Here is a 21,033-nt window from a genome sequence, read left to right as displayed (position 1 = left end):
GCTTTCACCTGGATCTGGATGTCACCTGGATTGTGGCTGCATCTGCTCCCGCGTCTGCTGCCTACTTGACACCAACTGCTACCATCATTAATTAATTCCGTCTGTACGAGGGACTACCAAGGCTAACGAGGGACTACCAACACCTAGTGACAAAGTGGCAGCCTGGAGAATAACACTTCTCGGTCACTGCCAAAGACATCAAGAACTCCCAGGAAGCATGCTGATGCTGCGGGAACCAACGCACGGGCATCGATCACAGGGACGTCCCACACCAACATACATGGACGTACTGAGGAGAGATGCTGGACAGTGCTGGCGAGCTAGCCAGATGTATGGTGGACTGAGACAGCTGGAAGCTCCGCTTGAAGGCCCGTCTGAGGACGACCCAATGATATCAATTCTGATAGTTGTATTATCACTCTTTCCATCCACCACTATTGGTTTTGTGTTATCAGTCCTACTTGTATTAGCTATTACAGCTGCTAGGTTACTATTGTGGCCGCTTCCCTCTCTCTCTCTCTCTCTCTCTCTCTCTCTCTCTATCCCCCAGCCGGTCTCGGCAGATGGCCGCCCGCCCTATGCCCGGTTCTGCTCCAGGTTTCTTCCCAGTAATCGGGGAGTTTTTCCTGGCCACAGCGCGCTTGGTGGATCTTGTTGGGTCTCTAAACTATGGTGTACGGTCTAAGACCTGCTCTATATATAAAGCGTCTTGAGATAACTTCTGTTGGGATTTGACGCTATACAAAAATAAATTGAATTGAATTGAATTGAATTGAATTGAATTGAATTGAATTGAATATTTATTAATGGGCATCATGACGTGTAACTCATCCATCCATTACATTTCTTAAAGCTACCTATATCTACACAACTATATCTGACTTCTGAGTTTTCCGTTCAATTAATAACTCTGTTAATTTACGCATTCACACATCGGGAGTTTTTTCTTTAGCCAGCTGCATTTGGCAGCTTCAACTGTGTTACTGTTAGTCTGATTATGTGTTTAAAATCTTCGTATGTGTCTAATATAGTTTACTCTTTGTAAAATGTGTCTCTCTGTCTGTCTGCAGTCTGTAGACTTGTCCATGTCTGTGATTGGTCATAAACTGCAAACACCGTTCATGTGAACGCGCTCATAACCAGACTGAGAAACTCTGGATTGATTTACTGAGTTGATAACCAGCGTCATAGGACCGCTTAGTGTGTTCTCGGTTGTTAGGGTTAGTGAAGCTAGATAATGAGAAGATAGCCTGGGTATGTTGAACTGGCTTAGTAGTACAGGCCTCCAGTCTCCTAAAAGTTAAGTAATTTTATGAAAACCCCACCCAGATTCTTTTTTTTATTAACACACCAAGGAACTGTTTTTATTGAATGCATCTGCAAATGGTTTGTTATCAAGGTATTTATTTTCTTATATTATCTGTTCCTGACAGCTTAAAGCTGAATTAGGTGAGATTGGAGCAAATATGATTAAAAAAGTTATTTTTATAAAACAGTCGCTATATCGTGACAGTAGTACATGAGATAGGAACCCTGAAAAAAACCACGTACCTCTGTCTCCTCCGGTGTCCTCCAGTGCTCGTAATGTCATCTGCAAGATTTCACAGATCGGAGGAAAACAAGCAGTAAGAGCTGATCTGAGGTCTGCTGTCCAGCTGCCGTCTATGAGAGCCGGCTGTCAATCACTCGCAAACTCTGATCAAACAGTCAAACTAGGCAGCGCTGATCAAATATGAATCAATATTCTGTTACTGTAATGCCTATTTCTCTCCTCAGATGTTCTCAGAATCATCTTGTAGTGTACGGTTTAGCTGTAAAATGAGAAAGTTTGTGACGCTGTGAAATCTGGTGAAGGAACGCCAAGTTCTGGTCACATGACCGGAGCACAGCCAATAGGAACGCTCTCTCTCTCTGAAATGACCTGTGATTGGTCAAAGTCTCCCGTCACGGGCTAGATGTTCTAAAGCCTGAAAACAGAGCCATGAGGAGGAACAGGAGTCTAGTTTTCTCTCAGAACACTTGAATTACAATATGCTGAAAGGTTATTATGGGATTTTTGCCCAATGATGCCAAAAACATTCTGCCTACTGCAGGTTTAAGCATGAATAACTTAAATGTGGTTCTGTTAAAGCTTCAGTAGTCAGTATATTTTTGGCATCATTGGGTATTGCCGGGTCACAAACTTTGTCATTTTACAGCTAAACCGTACACTACAAGATGATTCGTATCTGATCAGCGCTGCCTAGTTTGACCGTTTGATTGACAGCTGCTCAGAGACGGCAGACTCCAGCTCGGTTCTGATTGGTTGTTTTCCTCCGGTCTGTGAAATCTTGTAGATGCCGCTAGGAGCACCGGAGGACACTGGAGGACACCAGAGGACACTGGAGGACACCGGAGGACACAGAGGAACATGATTTATTTCAGATTACCTGTCTCTTGCACTACTGTCAGGATATAGTGACCGTTTTATAAAAATAACTTTTTTTCATCATATTTGCTCTGTTTCTACCCAATGCTGCTTTAAGGTAAAGAGCCCTTGTTTAAACCTACATTAACTGTTTTCTTTTTCTAATTATTTTTATCCAGCACACACAGAGCAACATTAGCATTTATTTAGAGTTGTATTTGTGTCCACCTGCTGAACGTAAGTCCAATATTAATTTACTCTCCTTATGACTGTAGTTTGGTCTCCACTCCTCCTGCAAGTAGTCATCTGACCAACTGTGAATAACCAAGAGGAGTCTACAGCTTTGTTAGAGGCTCTGTGAGGCTGTTCATAGACACAGCACTACTTTGAACAAAATGTTAACTTCAGCATGGGAACATGCTCACAATTATTGATATTAGGTTATACAACCAGATACTGATATCAGATGTGGCATGTGGAGATGACTCATCCAGGTTTGATCCATCTCTGTGTTGGCATGTATCAGTGGGTTGGTATGGCCTTAACCTGGAATTAACTGTAGGTGTAGATGAAGTCCAGCAAAGGGAGGAAGAGAGATAAAAAAAAAAAGCCAAGAGTGTAAAGAAACGAAATGATAAAGCTGCAATAAACAAACACTTACCTTGAATCGACTGTTCAGTTTGTACAATCTTGAAACTCCTGATAAACTGCAGTAACTCTATAAAGCAGTGAATCCACCTGCATGCTGCAAAATAGTTGATGCAATCATTTTATTTATTAACATACAGTATATATCTCTTTTAAGATTGTAATAGTTGATCTTAGTTTAGCTACTTAAGGTAGTAGACAAATAATAAAGGACTATTAAAAAAGTGCAGCATATTACATCAGGGGACACCTGAAGACCTTCAGGGGACACCTGAAGACCTCAGCTCCGGATCAGCTGACAAGCTTTTTATAATGAATCTCTCCCATTAATCTAATCTTCTAATGATGATTACTGTTGTTGTCATGCTGTTCTGAAGGGCATAGCAGTACAGCTGGTCTGGGGGCCCCAGCCACTAGGGGGGTCCAGCCATTAGGGACTTGCCACTAGGGCGGTCCAGCCACCAGGAGCCAGCCACTAGGGGGCCCCAGCCACTAGGGGTGTCCAGCCATTAGGGACTTGCCACTAGGGCGGTCCAGCCATTAGGGGCCAGCCACTAGGGGGGTCCAGCCACTAGTGGCCAGCCATTAGGGGCCAGCCACTAGGGTGGTCCAGCCATTAGGGGCCAGCCACTAGGGGGCCCCAGCCACTAGTGGGGTCCAGCCATTAGGGGGCCCCAGCCACTAGGGGGTTCCAGCCATTAGGGGCCAGCCACTAGGGCGGTCCAGCCATTAGGGGCCAGCCACTAGGGGGGTCCAGCCACTAGGGGGGTCCAGCCATTAGAGTCCAACCACTAGGGGGGTCCAGCCACTAGGGCGGTCCAGCCATTAGGGGCCAGCCACTAGGGGCCCTAGGGGCGCTGCCTCGGACTCGACCAGAGTAGAGTCTACCTGTTTTCAGGGGAGAGAAGTAGGGACAGCATGACCAGAGGTTTTTTATTCATCTGTTAAGTTTGATGTGCCTCCAGAGAAACGTAAGATGTGACGTTTATTTACCAGAAACATTGTTGTTATTGTTTCGTTATGATTCTGGAACTGCCATCTATATAAAGACCGGTGGAAATGTATCATTGTATCAACGCGGTCTCATTATGTCTATATTTATACGTCGGACAGTTTGTTACTGTTTGTAACTTGTGTAATGTTGCCAATGATGCATACAGCAGTGACTACAGGATCATGTTCAGCTGCATGTTAGATTGTTAGCTTGTGTGTTGTGGCTAAGTTGAATCAGCAGAATGCTGGGATCCCACCACTGCCACCAATTGAGAGGGACAAAGCAGTGAAGCAACGAGGAAACAGGAGTTGTTGAAATAATTGGGCTTTTTTTATTCAGCCTAAAAATAACAAAACATTATTAACCAATAAGTGAATACCTAGGTCTAACAAAAAGAGGTTAAAGTAATATAACAATACTTATTCTCACTATTAAACAAGATGGTAACTGAACAAAACTAACCTAAACAATGGTCTGGGTATCATCGCATAATCCGTTTTTCCTTTGGAATTCAGAAAGGAAAAAACGTTTTTTTATTTTTTCGTTTTAAACCAAAAACGAGAAAACGGCCGTTTTCTCGTTTTTCGTTTTAAACCACAAACGAAAAATGGAATCACGTGGTGCTCTGTTTGTTTTTTGTTTCCAAACGAAAAACGAAAAAAAATAATTAAAAAAACGATCCGATTTAGTTTCTTCAAGTTTCTTTCTGTCATTTTCTCTTTTGAATCGAAGAGCTGAGAACGGCAGTCACGTGACCAGGAAGTGAAGGCAAACATGTCAAAATAAAAGCCAAGAAGATAGTGTGGTCATTCTATAAAAGTGTAACATTATTTAAGCTCAGAATCTAGGTAACAGTAGAAGATAGATAGGCTAAATAAATACACAAATAAATACATACATAGATATTTTTTTGTTTTGTTCTTTTCATTAACACATGAATGTCTTTTATCCAAAAAGTGTGTGATAAATTACAGGGAGGGTCTCTACAGATGTTATACAGAACTCTCACATAATTGACACTTTTCTCTCTCACACTCTTACTATGGGCTGTTTCTTTATGTCGGCAGGTGAGAAGCACTATGTGGCTACTCCTTTCAACACACCTGACACTTCCACCTGATCCTTTTACTCCATTAGGAAGGCTGTAGCCGAGTAGTTCTACATCATGATAATGCTAATTTTTCAACAAGCGATGATACCCAGACCCCGTTTGTTTGTTTTTGCGAATTCCTTTTCTCATTATTCGTTTTGAATTGAAGAACGGAAGTCACGTGGGTTTTTCGTTTTTTCGTTTTAAACCACAAACGAAAAACGGAATCACGTGGGTCTGGGTATCATCGGATATTCCGTTTTTCCTTTGGAATTCAGAAAGGAAAAAACTTTTTTTTATTTTTTCGTTTCTGAATCAAAAAATGAAAAACGAACCCAAACCGGGCCGTTTGTTTGTTTTTGCGAATTCCTTTTCTCATTATTCGTTTTTAATTGAAGAACGGAAGTCACGTGGGTTTTTCGTTTTTTCGTTTTAAACCACAAACGAAAAACGGAATCACGTGGTGCTCTGTTTGTTTTTTGTTTCCAAACGAAAAACGAAAAAACCAAATTAAAAAAACGATCCGATTTAGTTTCTTCAAGTTTCTTTCTGTCATTTTCTCTTCTGAATCGAGGAGCGGAGAACGGCAGTCACGTGACCAGGAAGTGAAGGCAAACATGTCAAAATAAAAGCCAAGAAGATAGTGTGGTCATATTATAAAAGTGTAACATTATTTAAGCACATGATCGAGGTAACAGTAGAAGATAAATAGGCTAAATAAATACATACTGTACCTAAAAAAGCCTAATTAATTATATATCCTAGACACCTACACTGTGCCAAAATCATGGAAATTCACAATAATTAGGCCTGTGCTAAAAAAGCCAGGCGCAAGTAAGCCAAATTATCTTTGGCCCATCGCAATAACCTCCATATTGTGTAAAACCATGGAACGAGTTCTTGCCAGCCACCTGACCAGCACAGTGGCTACTAAGCTAGATCTGCTCCAGTTCGCTTAAATAAGAGCGACAGAGTCCCAGACGACGCTGTGCTGACTGCTTAACACCGTCCACAAAACACCTTATGCATCCTAAAGGTTATGCCAGAGCTTTATTTGTGGATTTTAGCTCAGCTTTTAACTCAATGAAGACGCATATTCTCCTGAAAAGGCTCCTTGATCTCAACATCAACACAGGGTTAGTTCTGTGGATCAGAGGGTCTGTGTCAGGGAGAACATATCAGACGTGCTGCCCACAAGGCTGTGTTCTTTCCCCTGTGCTATTCTCTCTTTTTACTAATGAATTTATGACCAATGAGAAACATTTTAGACTGTTTAAGTATGTGGATGACATGGCCTTAGTTGGTCTTTTACAGGAAACAGGCCCACTAGGTGAAGCTGCCTATCTGGCCCACACTACAGCCCTTCAGACACGGTGTCACACTAGCCAGCTAGAAATCAATGTGGCCGAGACGAAAGAATTAATCATGTGCTGCACAAAACAACATTTGATCACAGAGCCAGTTTCACTTGATGGCCAACATGTTGAAACTGTGGAACACTTTAAATACCTCGGTACAGTCCTGGACACCCAGGTGAGCTTCTCTGAAAATACAGAGTATATCTTCAAGAGATGCTCACAGCGACTTTATCTTCTAAGGAAACTTAGTGGCCTCGGTGTCAGCCGGCAGATTTTAGAATTAGTGTACAAAACTATTGTTGAGAGTGTTTTAACCTTTAACCTTCCTGCCTGGTACGGTCACCTACACTGTAGATAGAAGAATAAACTGTCTAGGATTGTGTCAATGGTAGGCAAAATAGGTGGTAAACCCCAAAAGCCCTTGACTCAACTTTTTACAGAAAGGACGAGGAAGAAAGCGAGGAGCATCCTGGCAGATAGCTCCCATCCTCTCTGCAGCCAGTCGGGAGGCGCTATAGAGCCCCTCTGGCAACTAAACATGTGTTTAAAAAGTCTTTCATCCCAAATGCCATCAATACTCTTAACTCAACACAGTGACTGAGCAGATCTGAGCCACAGACACTGACATGAACTGTTTTTAATGTGTAACATAACCTGTCTCTGTTTTTTACTAACTGCTGTCTGTTGTTTTCTGTGTTTTGTGAGCCGAAGAGAAAAATCCACCCTGGTGGACAATAAAGTTTGATTGTATTGATCAGTTCATATTGAGGGGCCGTCAGCTTTACAATTTAGTTTGGAGGGAGATTCGGTACCAGTGAAGTCAGTGCATTTTATGAGTGGGCCTTCTGTGACGTTACCCACCGTAGGGGTCAGAGGTCACCACTCCTCAATCCCCAAGGATTTTCTTTTCAGTCAAATTTTAAATTTTGACGCATTTATAGATGAAAAGTCAAGTCAATAATCATGGTCAATGATAGAGAAGTATGGTTGATCAGCATGTTTGCCAACCTTCAGACATCATAGTCTAATATGAGGATTAATCAGCCTGAGTTCACTAAAAAACTGAAATCACTAACTTTCTGTATTCTGTTTGGTGGTTTATGATGCTTTTCAATCATTTCTAGTCTGTTTGGTAGTTTATGATGCTTTTCAATCATTTCTAGTCTGTTTGTTAGTATATGTAATTTAGTTAATTTGTTCGACATCATGATAAGGCTGATTTTTCAACCAGTGGTTATGACATTAATGCCAGCTAGACAGAATAAAGCTCTGTCTGTCATGACAATAGAACTGTACTGAAAGCCTTTCCTTTACTCGGGTGACTCTTTACAGCCGTCTGAAGACAGCAGGTATCTGTTAAATCTACAGTATCTGGAGTGATGGAGTGGCCTTCAGTCCAGTACAGTATTGTCATGACAGACAGAGCTTTATTCTGTCTAGCTGGCATTAATGTCATAACCGCTGGTTGAAAAATCAGCATTATCATGATATAGAACTACTCGGCTACAGCCTTCCTAATGGAGTGCAGGGGATCAGGTGGAAGTGTCAGGTGTGTTGAAAGGATTAGCCACATAGTGCTTCTCACCTGCCGACATAAAGAAACAGCCCATAGTGAGGGTGTGAGAGAGAAAATTGTCAATTATGTGAGAGATCTGAATAACATCTGTAGAGATCCTCCCTGTTGTATAACATCTGTAGAGACCCTCCCTGTAATTTATCACACATTTTTTGGATAAAAGACATTCATGTGTTAATGAAAATAACAAAACAAAAAAATATCTATGTATGTCCTTATTTGTGTATTTATTTAGCCTATTTATCTTCTACTGTTACTTTGATCCTGTGCTTAAATAATGTTACACTTTTATAGAATGATCAAACTATCTTCTTGGCTTTTATTTTGACATGTTTGCCTTCACTTCCTGGTCACGTGACTGCCGTTCTCCGCTCTTCGATTCAGAAGAGAAAATGACAGAAAGAAACTTGAAGAAACTAAATCGGATCGTTTTTTTAATTTGTTTTTTTCGTTTTTCGTTTGGAAACAAAAAACAAACAGAGCACCACGTGATTCCGTTTTTCGTTTGTGGTTTAAAACGAAAAAACGAAAAACCCACGTGACTTCCGTTCTTCAATTCAAAACGAATAATGAGAAAAGGAATACGCAAAAACAAACAAACGGCCCGGTTGGTCTGGGTATCATCGGATATTCCGTTTTTCCTTTGGAATTCAGAAAGGAAAATTTTTTTTTTAATTTTTTCGTTTTAAACCAAAAACCAGAAAACGGCCGTTTTCTCGTTTTTCGTTTCTGAATCAAAAAATGAAAAACGAACCCAAACCGGGCCGTTTGTTTGTTTTTGCGCATTCCTTTTCTCATTATTCGTTTTGAATTGAAGAACGGAAGTCACGTGGGTTTTTCGTTTTTTCGTTTTAAACCACAAACGAAAAACGGAATCACGTGGTGCTGTTTGTTTTTTGTTTCCAAACGAAAAACGAAAAAAACAAATTAAAAAAATGATCCGATTTAGTTTCTTCAAGTTTCTTTCTGTCATTTTCTCTTCTGAATCGAGGAGTGGAGAACGGCAGTCACGTGACCAGGAAGTGAAGGCAAACATGTCAAAATAAAAGCCAAGAAGATAGTTTGGTCATATTATAAAAGTGTAACATTATTTAAGCACATGATCAAAGTAACAGTAGAAGATAAATAGGCTAAATAAATACACAAATAAGTACATACATAGATATTTTTTTGTTTTGTTATTTTCATTAACACATGAATGTCTTTTATCCAAAAAGTGTGTGATAAATTACAGGGAGGGTCTCTACAGATGTTATACAGAACTCTCACATAATTGACAATTTTCTCTCTCACACCCTCACTATGGGCTGTTTCTTTATGTCGGCAGGTGAGAAGCACTATGTGGCTAATCCTTTCAACACACCTGACACTTCCACCTGATCCCCTGCACTCCATTAGGAAGGCTGTAGCCGAGTAGTTCTATATCATGATAATGCTGATTTTTCAACCAGCGATTATGACATTAATGCCAGCTAGACAGAATAAAGCTCTGTCTGTCATGACAATACTGTACTGGACTGAAGGCCACTCCATCACTCCAGATACTGTAGATTTAACAGATACCTGCTGTCTTCAGACGGCTGTAAAGAGTCACCCGAGTAAAGGAAAGGCTTTCAGTACAGTTCTATTGTCATGACAGACAGAGCTTTATTCTGTCTAGCTGGCATTAATGTCATAACCACTGGTTGAAAAATCAGCCTTATCATGATGTCGAACAAATTAACTAAATTACATATACTAACAAACATGAAAAGCATCATAAACTACCAAACAGGCTAGAAATGATTGAAAAGCATCATAAACCACCAAACAGAATACAGAAAGTTAGTGATTTCAGTTTTTTAGTGAACTCAGGCTGATTAATCCTCATATTAGACTATGATGTCTGAAGGTTGGCAAACATGCTGATCAACCATACTTCTCTATCATTGACCATGATTATTGACTTGACTTTTCATCTATAAATGCGTCAAAATTGAAAATTTGACTGAAAAGAAAATCCTTGGGGATTGAGGAATGGTGACCTCTGACCCCTACGGTGGGTAACGTCACAGAAGGCCCACTCATAAAATGCACTGACTTCACTGGTACCGAATCTCCCTCCAAACTAAATTGTAAAGCTGACGGCCCCTCAATATGAATTGATCAATACAATCAAACTTTATTGTCCACCAGGGTGGATTTTTCTCTTCGGCTCACAAAACACAGAAAACAACAGACAGCAGTCAGTAAAAAACAGAGACAGGTTATGTTACACATTAAAAACAGTTCATGTCAGTGTCTGTGGCTCAGATCTGCTCAGTCACTGTGTTGAGTTAAGAGTATTGATGGCATTTGGGATGAAAGACTTTTTAAACACATGTTTAGTTGCCAGAGGGGCTCTATAGCGCCTCCCGACTGGCTGCAGAGAGGATGGGAGCTATCTGCCAGGATGCTCCTCGCTTTCTTCCTCGTCCTTTCTGTAAAAAGTTGAGTCAAGGGCTTTTGGGGTTTACCACCTATTTTGCCTACCATTGACACAATCCTAAACAGTTTATTCTTCTATCTACAGTGTAGGTGACCGTACCAGGCAGGAAGGTTAAAGGTTAAAATCCTCTCAACAATAGTTTTGTACACTAATTCTAAAATCTGCCGGCTGACACCGAGGCCACTGAATTTCCTTAGAAGATAAAGGTCACTGTGAGCATCTCTTGAAGATATACTCTGTATTTTCAGAGAAGCTCACCTGGGTGTCCAGGACTGTACCGAGGTATTTAAAGTGTTCCACAGTTTCAACATGTTGGCCATCAAGTGAAACTGGCTCTGTGATCAGATGTTGTTTTGTGCAGCACATGATTAATTCTTTCGTCTCGGCCACATTGATTTCTAGCTGGCTAGTGTGACACCGTGTCTGAAGGGCTGTAGTGTGGGTCAGATAGGCAGCTTCACCTAGTGGGCCTGTTTCCTGTAAAAGGCCAACTAAGGCCATGTCATCCACATACTTAAACAGTCTAAAATGTTCCTCATTGATCATAAATTCATTAGTAAAAAGAGAGAATAGCACAGAGGAAAGAACACAGCCTTGTGGGCAGCACGTCTGACATGTTCTCCCTGACACAGACCCTCTGATCCACAACACTAACCCTGTGTTGATGTTGAGATCAAGGAGCCTTTTCAGGAGAATATGCGTCTTCATTGAGTTAAAAGCTGAGCTAAAATCCACAAATAAAGCTCTGGCATAACCTTTAGGATGCATAAGGAGTTTTGTGGACGGTGTTAAGCAGTCAGCACAGCGTCGTCTGGGCCTCTGTTGCTCTTATTTAAGCGAACTGGAGCAGATCTAGCTTAGTAGCCATTGTGCTAGTCAGGTGGCTGGCAAGAACTCGTTCCATGGTTTTACACAATATGGAGGTTATTGCGATGGGCCACAGATCATTTGGCTTACTTGCGCCTGGCTTTTTTAGCACAGGCCTAATTATTGTGAATTTCCATGATTTTGGCACAGTGCATGTGTCTAGGATATATAATTAATTAGGCTTTTTTAGGTACAGTATGTATTTATTTAGCCTATTTATCTTCTACTGTTACCTCGATCATGTGCTTAAATAATGTTACACTTTTATAATATGACCACACTATCTTCTTGGCTTTTATTTTGACATGTTTGCCTTCACTTCCTGGTCACGTGACTGCCGTTCTCCGCTCCTCGATTCAGAAGAGAAAATGACAGAAAGAAACTTGAAGAAACTAAATCGGATCGTTTTTTTAATTTGGTTTTTTCGTTTTTCGTTTGGAAACAAAAAACAAACAGAGCACCACGTGATTCCGTTTTTCGTTTGTGGTTTAAAACGAAAAAACGAAAAACCCACGTGATTTCCGTTCTTCAATCAAAAACGAATAATGAGAAAAGGAATTCGCAAAAACAAACAAACGGCCCGGTTTGGGTTCGTTTTTCATTTTTTGATTCAGAAACGAAAAACGAGAAAACGGCCGTTTCCTGGTTTTTGGTTTAAAACGAAAAAATAAAAAATCGTTTTTTCCTTTCTGAATTCCAAAGGAAAAACGGAATATCCGATGATACCCAGACCCCGGTTTGGGTTCGTTTTTCATTTTTTGATTCAGAAACGAAAAACGAGAAAACGGCCATTTTCTCGTTTTTGGTTTAAAACGAAAAAATAAAAAAAAGTTTTTTCCTTTCTGAATTCCAAAGAAAAAACGGAATATCCGATGATACCCAGACCAAACGGCCCGGTTTGGGTTCGTTTTTCATTTTTTGATTCAGAAACGAAAAACGAGAAAACGGCCGTTTTCTCGTTTTTGGTTTAAAATGAAAAAATAAAAAAACGTTTTTTCCTTTCTGAATTCCAAAGCAAAAACGGATTATCCGATGATACCCAGACCAACAATGACACATGAGGGCAGATATATATAGGGCTTAGCCAAACCAATAGCACACAAAGGGGTAAACAAGATGGACACTAACTATAATTAAATACTAAGCAGAACCAACTAAAACCAAATTCCCCCCTCTCCTCCCCCCCCATGACATGGCAGCACTTGGTTTCGCCCAGTTTGAGTCCTCATGGCAGCACTTAAGGTGCTTCTCATTTCGTAATTTTTCGCCTCCTGGACTCCTCGCTCCTCGATCCTCCGGCTGTGACCCGGAAATCTATCTCAGTCCTCCATCTTGAAGGACGTCCCAATTCATAAAATGTGCATCAAGGAGTGAGGATCGAGGAGCGAGGAGGCTTGCTGGAGGAGCTATGAGTGAGGATACACCAGTGCATCTTCCAGTGTCTCCTCCACGGAAGTTTATCACCGACCGACACGCCCCCTTATTGGATATCAGTTATTGATTGGACGCTGCGCCGATCAGACTGATCTGATACATCAACATCACTAGAGTTTCATACCAGAGTGAAGACAGATCAGCGATTAAAAGATTTATAGTTTAGTTGTCTTCTGATTCACCATCTAGTTATAATCTGTGTTAATTGTAGGCGTGAACAACAGACGGACCATGTTGATGGTGAAGTGTTCCAGCAGCAGAAGGACCTGCAGTATCTCTGCTTCACACACCGTCACTGAAGGAGTCTGACACTGAAGGAGCTTTAAAATAGCTGACAACGAGCGGACCTCGAATAACTTTCTTTATTTATTAGAAAGAGTTTTCTTTTGATGAGCTGTTATTTCACTCATTCACTTTTATTAAGGATACAGTTAAAGTCAGAGAGAAGGAGAGTCTCTCTTTTACACCTTTTACATCATTTATCCTCATTTCCATTCAGTCACATGAGGTTGATAATTCCTGAGAGTCGGGTTTGATATGAGTTATATCATTTCACTTTTCCCTCAAACATTCAGCCTAATACATAATTTCTACTATCAGAATATTAATAACTACAGACGCTAATAATGAATAAATAATGTAAAGATATTGTTCCAGTAGAGATGGTTCCTGGTCCTTTAAAGGTCACCTATTATGCAAAATGCACTTTTCCATGTCTTTTAAACATCAATATCTGTCCCCAGTGTGTCTACAGGCCACCATAGTATCATAAAAGACCATCCTCTCTCTTTTTCTCCTCCTCCGTTTGTCCGGAAATGGGTGCAGAAAAAAAATTCGCTTTTTTCCTTGTATTCTGACGTCATTTGAGAAATGCAAGCCATGTAAGGGTTTCCTGGTCGAACCAGAGCAGAACCTTCAGTAGCTGACCCCGCCCCACAGCGCGTCACTGTCTCTCCTCCTCAACCGAACTTGAGCAAAGTAGCTCCTGTTAGTCTGCAAGAACCAGCAGAACAGGCTTCATGTACTCCCATCATCTAAATATAACATGTTCTTTCACAAAGGCTTCATGTAATTACACTGTTTCAACAGCTGATATTTATATATTATATATATTTGATGTCATGCATGTAGCAGAGTACAGGTAGTAAATAGTGACTTGTAAGCAACACAACACATTTCTGTTTCACAGTCAAACTTTATTTGAGTAGACAGATGACAATATTAATTATTCACAGCATTTGTAATCATCCCACCTGCAGTTAAGTTAACATGGTACAGGAGAAAGTCTTCAGCTCTGGTAAACTACAGTAAGCTAAGCTCCGGTGGTCTGTAGTCATGGTAACACAGAGACAGCTACTACTGTAAATAATATACCATTACTCTGATCTTCCATACATTTATCTTTTAGCAGAAATAATGAACTGACTACTGTTTCACATCTTCTATTTTCCACCCTGATGGTCGCTGTGTTTACACACCGTGTCATAGCGGTTAGCTCACGGGTTAGCTCTGTTTACATGGAGATACAGAGCTAACCCGTATCCTCCTAACCCGTAGCCTCTGTATCTCCCATCTGCCCACAGCTGTCTGCTCTCAGCTGTCTGCTCTCCTCTGGGATGATTCTGTCGGTCATTTCTCACAGATGGATCTGTAAAGACAGACGTAAAACAGAGTGTATGTTTACGGTTTACAGAGTTGATGCATGAGGTAAACACTGAGCTAACTAACAGAGATATAAATAGTATTATTTACCTGAGAGAAACCGTCAGGAAAACCTGGAATCTGGACCGCAGATGTTCATCATGTGTCGCCGATTTCTGATCAGATTCCTCCGGTAACGTGCGCTGGGTGAAGTTTCTGGTTTATAAACTTTAAAGTGGTTTATAAGCTCTATTCTAGCTCCTCTCTCTCCACTCCTCTCTCTCCCTGCTCTCAGGCCGCGAGGGGGGCGGGGAGGGTGACGCTGTGTTGTTGAGGACGTTTGATTGACAGAAAACGCTGACCAATCAGAGCAGAGTGGGAGGAGACAGAGGCTACAGACACAGAAATCAGCACTTTTGGAAATGGGCTGAAACAGAGGTTATAGAGACATGCTGGAATGCATGATCTGATTGTTTTTTTGAAAAAAAAACTTCAGAGACATGGTTTGGAGGTGTCTGAGACCTATAATAACTAGTTTATATGGAGTATAATATGTGACCTTTAAGCAGGACTCAGTCCACAGTAGAGATGGTTCCTGGTCCTTTAAGCAGGACTCAGTCCACAGTAGAGATGGTTCCTGGTCCTCTAAGCAGGACTCAGTCCACAGTATAAATACAGACTGCAGCTGTTATTCATGTGCAGGTGTTTGTTAAACAGAGAGAAACACTGCTGCTCTGATAACTCTGTTTCTTTATTAGTATTAGATCAGTTCAGACATAAACAGCTGTTGAAGCCGACTAACAGCTGATCCAGCTGTGATCAGCTGCTGCTGTCATCAGAAACGGACGTCGCTTCACGTGACGCTTCAGAGGTAACGACTCATGTCTCTAAAAACATATTTACTCGTTTCCTCTCTCCTCGAGTCTTTTCCTCGCCTCCTCCGCTCGCATCTCCCGTGGGCGGGACTAAGATGCGAGTCGAGGAGTCGAGGAGAGGAGTCAAGCCGTATAAAAGAGCACTAATGGGAAAGACCTCTGGTTTGAGTCCTCAGCCACGCCCCTATCTCCACCAGGAAGTCAGCTCCCCCAACAGCCAACTCAAACAAAGAAACAAATGATTAATATAACAAATAATAATATGTGTAACCTCACAGTGTTAATGTGTGAATCTAAACTATATAAGGTACACAAATAAACAAATATGTGATGTTAATTGTAAAGGTGTAGTTGGCTGCAAATTAAATGAACCTGTGTAGGTAGTAAACTAATGAGATGAGAGAGTGTGAACCAGAATGATATTACCCTGTGTGGCTGTGATCATCACACAGCTGGTTGTGATAACAGCTGGTTGTGATAACAGCTGGTGGTGAGAGTCAGTGTTCGGATTCACTCCTTCACCTTTCACCTCATAAATGTAAAGTAGTGTTTAAATGCTGACATTTTGAGCAAACAACCAGTTTTTAGACTGTATCAACGGCTCGGTTATTGGTCCCTGATCCCAGGGTGGTTCCCCTTTTATTAATAATTGTATTAATATTAATAAATGTATTTATGCTAATAATCTTTAATATTTCTAAAGATATCATATCTATATCTAATATACTCTGGAATACCTACCACCCAACGTACCCACCTGTTATTTATACCAGACCTCCCTAATGTAGCAGGCTACAACCGGTCTTGCTTTGAAGGCACACAAATTGCATTGCCAATGAATATTAGGTTAGAAAATACAACATTTGACCAATTCAACATGACTTCCGGTATAAACCACACCCACTTCTGGTCTTCTATCCGAATACAGATGTAGAGATGGATAACTTTGTTGGTTAAACAGATACAGATAATGATGTCTCTGTACACCTCTAGCAGACACATTGCAACAGCTGCATTTGTCCAAGGGCACTGTGGGGGCCGGACTTTCAAATAAAAAAAATAAAAGTAAATTTTTTCTTTTAATTTAGTTATTAGTTTAATATTTTCACTTTCTTACAAAATGAAAGTTATTTTTATTAGCCAATATCAGTGTGAACAGACTCCTAAGAACATGGAAAATCCATAATGATAACTAGATTTAGAAAATGTTCACAGGCTCTTCACTGGGGAGTGATGGTTAAAATCTGTAATTACAGAAACGTAATAGCAGAATGCAATCCTTTAATTCTTCAACTGCAGCTTGTGCTCGTTTATACAGGACAGTTACAACAGACTGACTAAAATCCACATGTGAAGGCACATGGTAGCGAGGCTCAAGCACTTTGAATATAAGTTTGAATTCTGTTTTGTCTACCATGGAGTGTGGTTGCATACACATCGATAAACCCTCTTCTAGCAGTAGTTGTTACTTTGGCTCTGTCTGAATCTGTAGTGGGAGTCTGCCTGAACACTGTGTGGAGAAGGACTCGCCGTCCAGTCTGTTTTTGTTTCATTCCGCTAATCAATACATTCAGGTGATGCCTACACCCAACTTCAGTTTAACAGTGTCGGCATATGGTATGACAAAAAAAGTTGTCCATTGAACTTGATTAACCCATGTTACCAGGCTAAACCAACAAACTACAGCTGAGCTGACAAAACTCCCGGTGTGTATCTTTTAACTCTTTAAACAACGTCGCCACAGTCACTCCTGGCTCACTTTACCTGAGTGGTTACTGTTGCCGTGGATGGGTTTACATTGTAGTAAATGGAAAGCCTGGTGCGCTCATACTGGCGCTAAAGGGGGCCATGGCGATATCACACACCGACAGCCTTGGCAAAGCCTCAGTATTTGACGGGCTTGCCAATCCTAAATTGGCATAAATTGAAACAAATTTGCTTCTTATACTAATTATGTCATGAAAAAAGTTTTGCTTTTCAAATGAGCTCGTGAACCCTTGATTTATGGCCCTGTTCAGACCTGGTATCAACATGCGTCCTCAGTGATCCGATCACAAGTGGACAGCTTTAGGTACGTCTGTTCACACATGTGTCTTCAGTGACCTCTTGTGATCCGATCTCACTTCCCCGCTTTATATGCAAATAAACAATTAGTAAACACATGGCTTATACAGCAGCCGTTGTGACGTAATACTACAGGAATGTCAGTAGTAATATCCTACATATTCGTTAATTCTGGTACATTGTATCAACATCAAAATAAAAGGTTGTTGTACCGGCGGTCCCGGGGACCTCTGCGCCGCCAGTACCGGCACGCTGCTTTTGCCAGACAACAGCGGGGTACAGAGCTCCAGAGAGCCGGGAGGACAGAGAACAGGTGGTCGGGCGGTCAGGTGTCAGCTCCGCGCAAAGCAGCGGAACAAAAACACCGACACATCTCCGACAGTATGATAATAATGCACTTCCTGTCTGTAGTCTGATAGTCTGTAGATATGTAGCCTATAAACAAGATCTATTTTAATAAAATACAGTTATACCGACAGGATACAGTAGAGCACAGAGGTCGTTTCCATGCTGACAAGCGCCTGTGTCTCCCTGTTTATTCACCGGAGGAGATCCCAGCTTGACATCAGATGAGTATGCGGTCCTTAATGTGGCCAGGACACATTCACTACACACTGCTAAAAGAATGTGGTCATATGTGGCCCAGACCACCTCTGAATGTGGTCTGAAAGTACTTAGAGCTGTCCACTTGTGATCGGATCACTGAGGACGCATGTTAATACCAGGTCTGAACAGGGCCTTTGTTTGTGAGTTTAAGGAACTGTTATCAATGCTACTTTTATTCTATTTTCCGTTCCATTTGGCCTTCATTGCTGCACATCATGCTAGACTCACATGGACAACACATGGAACAGTGCACTATTGAAAGTAACACAGTATCAAGATACAGATAAGGCAGGAGAGCGTTGGAAGGTACACAAGTTTCAAGGTCATCATTAGGTACGATACACTATGTACTCTGTAGAATGAGGTTGGTATCAGTTCACTGATTCCAGTAAGAAATTTGTGTTTACACAACTAATTCCACATCTTTTGTGTCATTTATCTCCCACATATCCAATAATGTTCAGGTTCAGTGTTGGGTTAATGTTACAGTTAACAGAGAGAAGTTATAAGTAAAATAGAAATAAGAAAAAAGTATGTAAAATATGTGCATTGCACTACAATATAAATAACAACAATAAATGTAGAATGTTTGCTATTAACATACCTCCTACTACTGATGCTGACGGTATAATGTTGAGCCCTGCCTGCCTTATAAAACTATTTGAAAAAAATACTGTGTAGGCACTATGGGTTTTGGTATTGCAAGTACCGTTTTTGTGTATTTTCTCTGTTCTTTTTTATTTGTTTACTGGTTATTTGTTTTATTGCAAGCTTTTAGGTGTATGATTAGATTAATTGATTATCAAAGTCTATATTTTAATCACATTTTATTTGAAGTTATATTTGTTTCCTTGAGTTAAAAGGGGGGCTACACACAGGTGAGCGCACGGTTAGCCTGATGAGTTACACCATCACCCTTTTGATGTAAAGCTCAAATCAAACAATCGATAGAGAGTTTCAAAGCCCAGCTAATTCACATGGGGATAAAGTATGTTTTGGGATAATTTCTGTCTCAAAACTCAATTGTTTTTGTTTTTATTAGTCAAAGTTGATTGAAAGAGTTTTGAAAAATCTTTCCTCTTTCTACATGCATTTGTCAGTGCAATTGCCACCAAAGTGCAGCCAAAAGGCCCTTAGAGTTTCCTTCTGGTTAGCCAAAGTGCCCCCGTGGTGCAAAACAATACTCTAAGACAGAGAAGGTTCTTTAATTATACTTTTTTTTTCCAATTTTCATTTCAGTTCAATTTGATTATGTTCAAATAATTTTAATGTAATGTAGTTCAGTTTAATTCAGTTCAATAAACTAGTCATCCTTACTAGGACAATAAAATATGCATAGGCACAAAGTTTTGACATTGCCAGAATTTTTATTATATACAATTAAAACATGTTAGTAATGAGGTCACCAGTCTGCTTCATACTTGTTAAACATTGAGACCAATGGTCTTACGGTCAAATGTCTTACAAATACATTCCATGAAGATCACAGACACACTATTTCAGTATCTTTCCATTTTCCAGGTCATTCCATTGTTTTCACATACACAATGTCATAATGTCAGGACTTAAGTAATGACATACGTCACACAAAATAAAAGTTACTTCAAAGACCTTACACTTTAATTGAAAGGACCTTTCATTAAACTTCAGGTCATATACAAACTTTAAATCCGTCTGCACTTTCCATTCCATGAAGCCTGGCTGTTCACATCAGAAGCGCATTTCTCTGCTTCTTCTGATCCTCTGCTGTTTACTATCCATCTCTCTCTGTTTGTCTCTGTGTCTGTCTGTCTGCTTATATCTGTCTGCCAGGGGCGGGGCCATAGTGGGGGGCGGGGCCAAAGTGCCCCCCCCCCCATCAGAGTCTGAATGTGATAAGACTGTCAAATTTACTTTTTACTTTTTTTAACCTGTTTCTGGCACTGTACAGCATGTATAATCCTAAAAAGGGACAGCAGGGGCAAAAATTATAATTGATGAATATTAGTTTATGCTAGATATTCACACGCAAAGTTTATGCCAATTGCGAATATGCAAATTATTCAGTTTTCTCTCCTGAAATTTAAATGTAAAATTAGAAGTTTAACATAAAAATGCTGTTGAAGTGTACTTATTATTTTGTTATTTTCATTGTTTTAAAATCACCAGAATTGAAACTAAAATTTTTCTGGAGGAGGACTCCCAGACCCCTCGCTTTGGTTTTGAAATCCTCACTATTTTTGAGTTCTCAATGTTGGCAAGTGTGCATAACAACCACATTTGAAGGGATTTCCTCGAACAGAGCCTTCAACAAAACGTGGTACACACAGCACAAATGACCGGTGATAGGGCCAGTCTGGGCCAAAATGCCAGGGCCGATTTTTTGTCCCAGTCCAGCCCTGGTGTAAGTAATTCATTTTTCAGCTTTTTCAATGCAATGTTGTTCAGCTCCCTCCCTTTCAGGCAATACATTCCAGCTCTCAGCTCTTTAGCCTGATGCTTTTTTTTGTTCCAAAGTGTTTAGCAATGCAATTTCATCTGTCAGATATTAATGCAAAGCATTTCTTTTTTCAGCCTTTTCAGGAAATTCACTTCATTTTCCACTTTTGACAGTATTACAGCTTAAACTCCAGCTTTTCTAGCAATGTATTTCAGCTCTTAGCTTCTTCAGATGATGCACTTCAGCTTCCAACTCTGCCAGTTTTACATTTCAACCTCCAGTTCTTTCAGCAGTGCAGTGCAATGTATTTGAGCTTAAACATATTTTAGGCAAGTCATTTCACATTTCTGCATTTTCAGCAAAGCTTTGCAATAACTTTTAGCAGTCAGCATTAGCACTCTGCGGCTCACGTTACCGTAGTTTCACAAGCATGTCGGGGAACTATGGTGGCCTTCAGGTAATGTAAAAACAAAAGTCTCTCTCTAGAGCCAGAGTTTGGTTTGTCCGTTCTGGGCTACTGTAGAAACATGGAGGAGCAACATGACTCTGTGAAGAGGACCTGCTCCCTATGGAGATATGAAGGATTC

The sequence above is a fragment of the Sebastes fasciatus genome, chromosome 11, assembly GCF_043250625.1.
Source record: "Sebastes fasciatus isolate fSebFas1 chromosome 11, fSebFas1.pri, whole genome shotgun sequence".
NCBI lineage: Eukaryota > Metazoa > Chordata > Actinopteri > Perciformes > Sebastidae > Sebastes > Sebastes fasciatus.
This window is presented reverse-complemented; position numbering follows the sequence as displayed.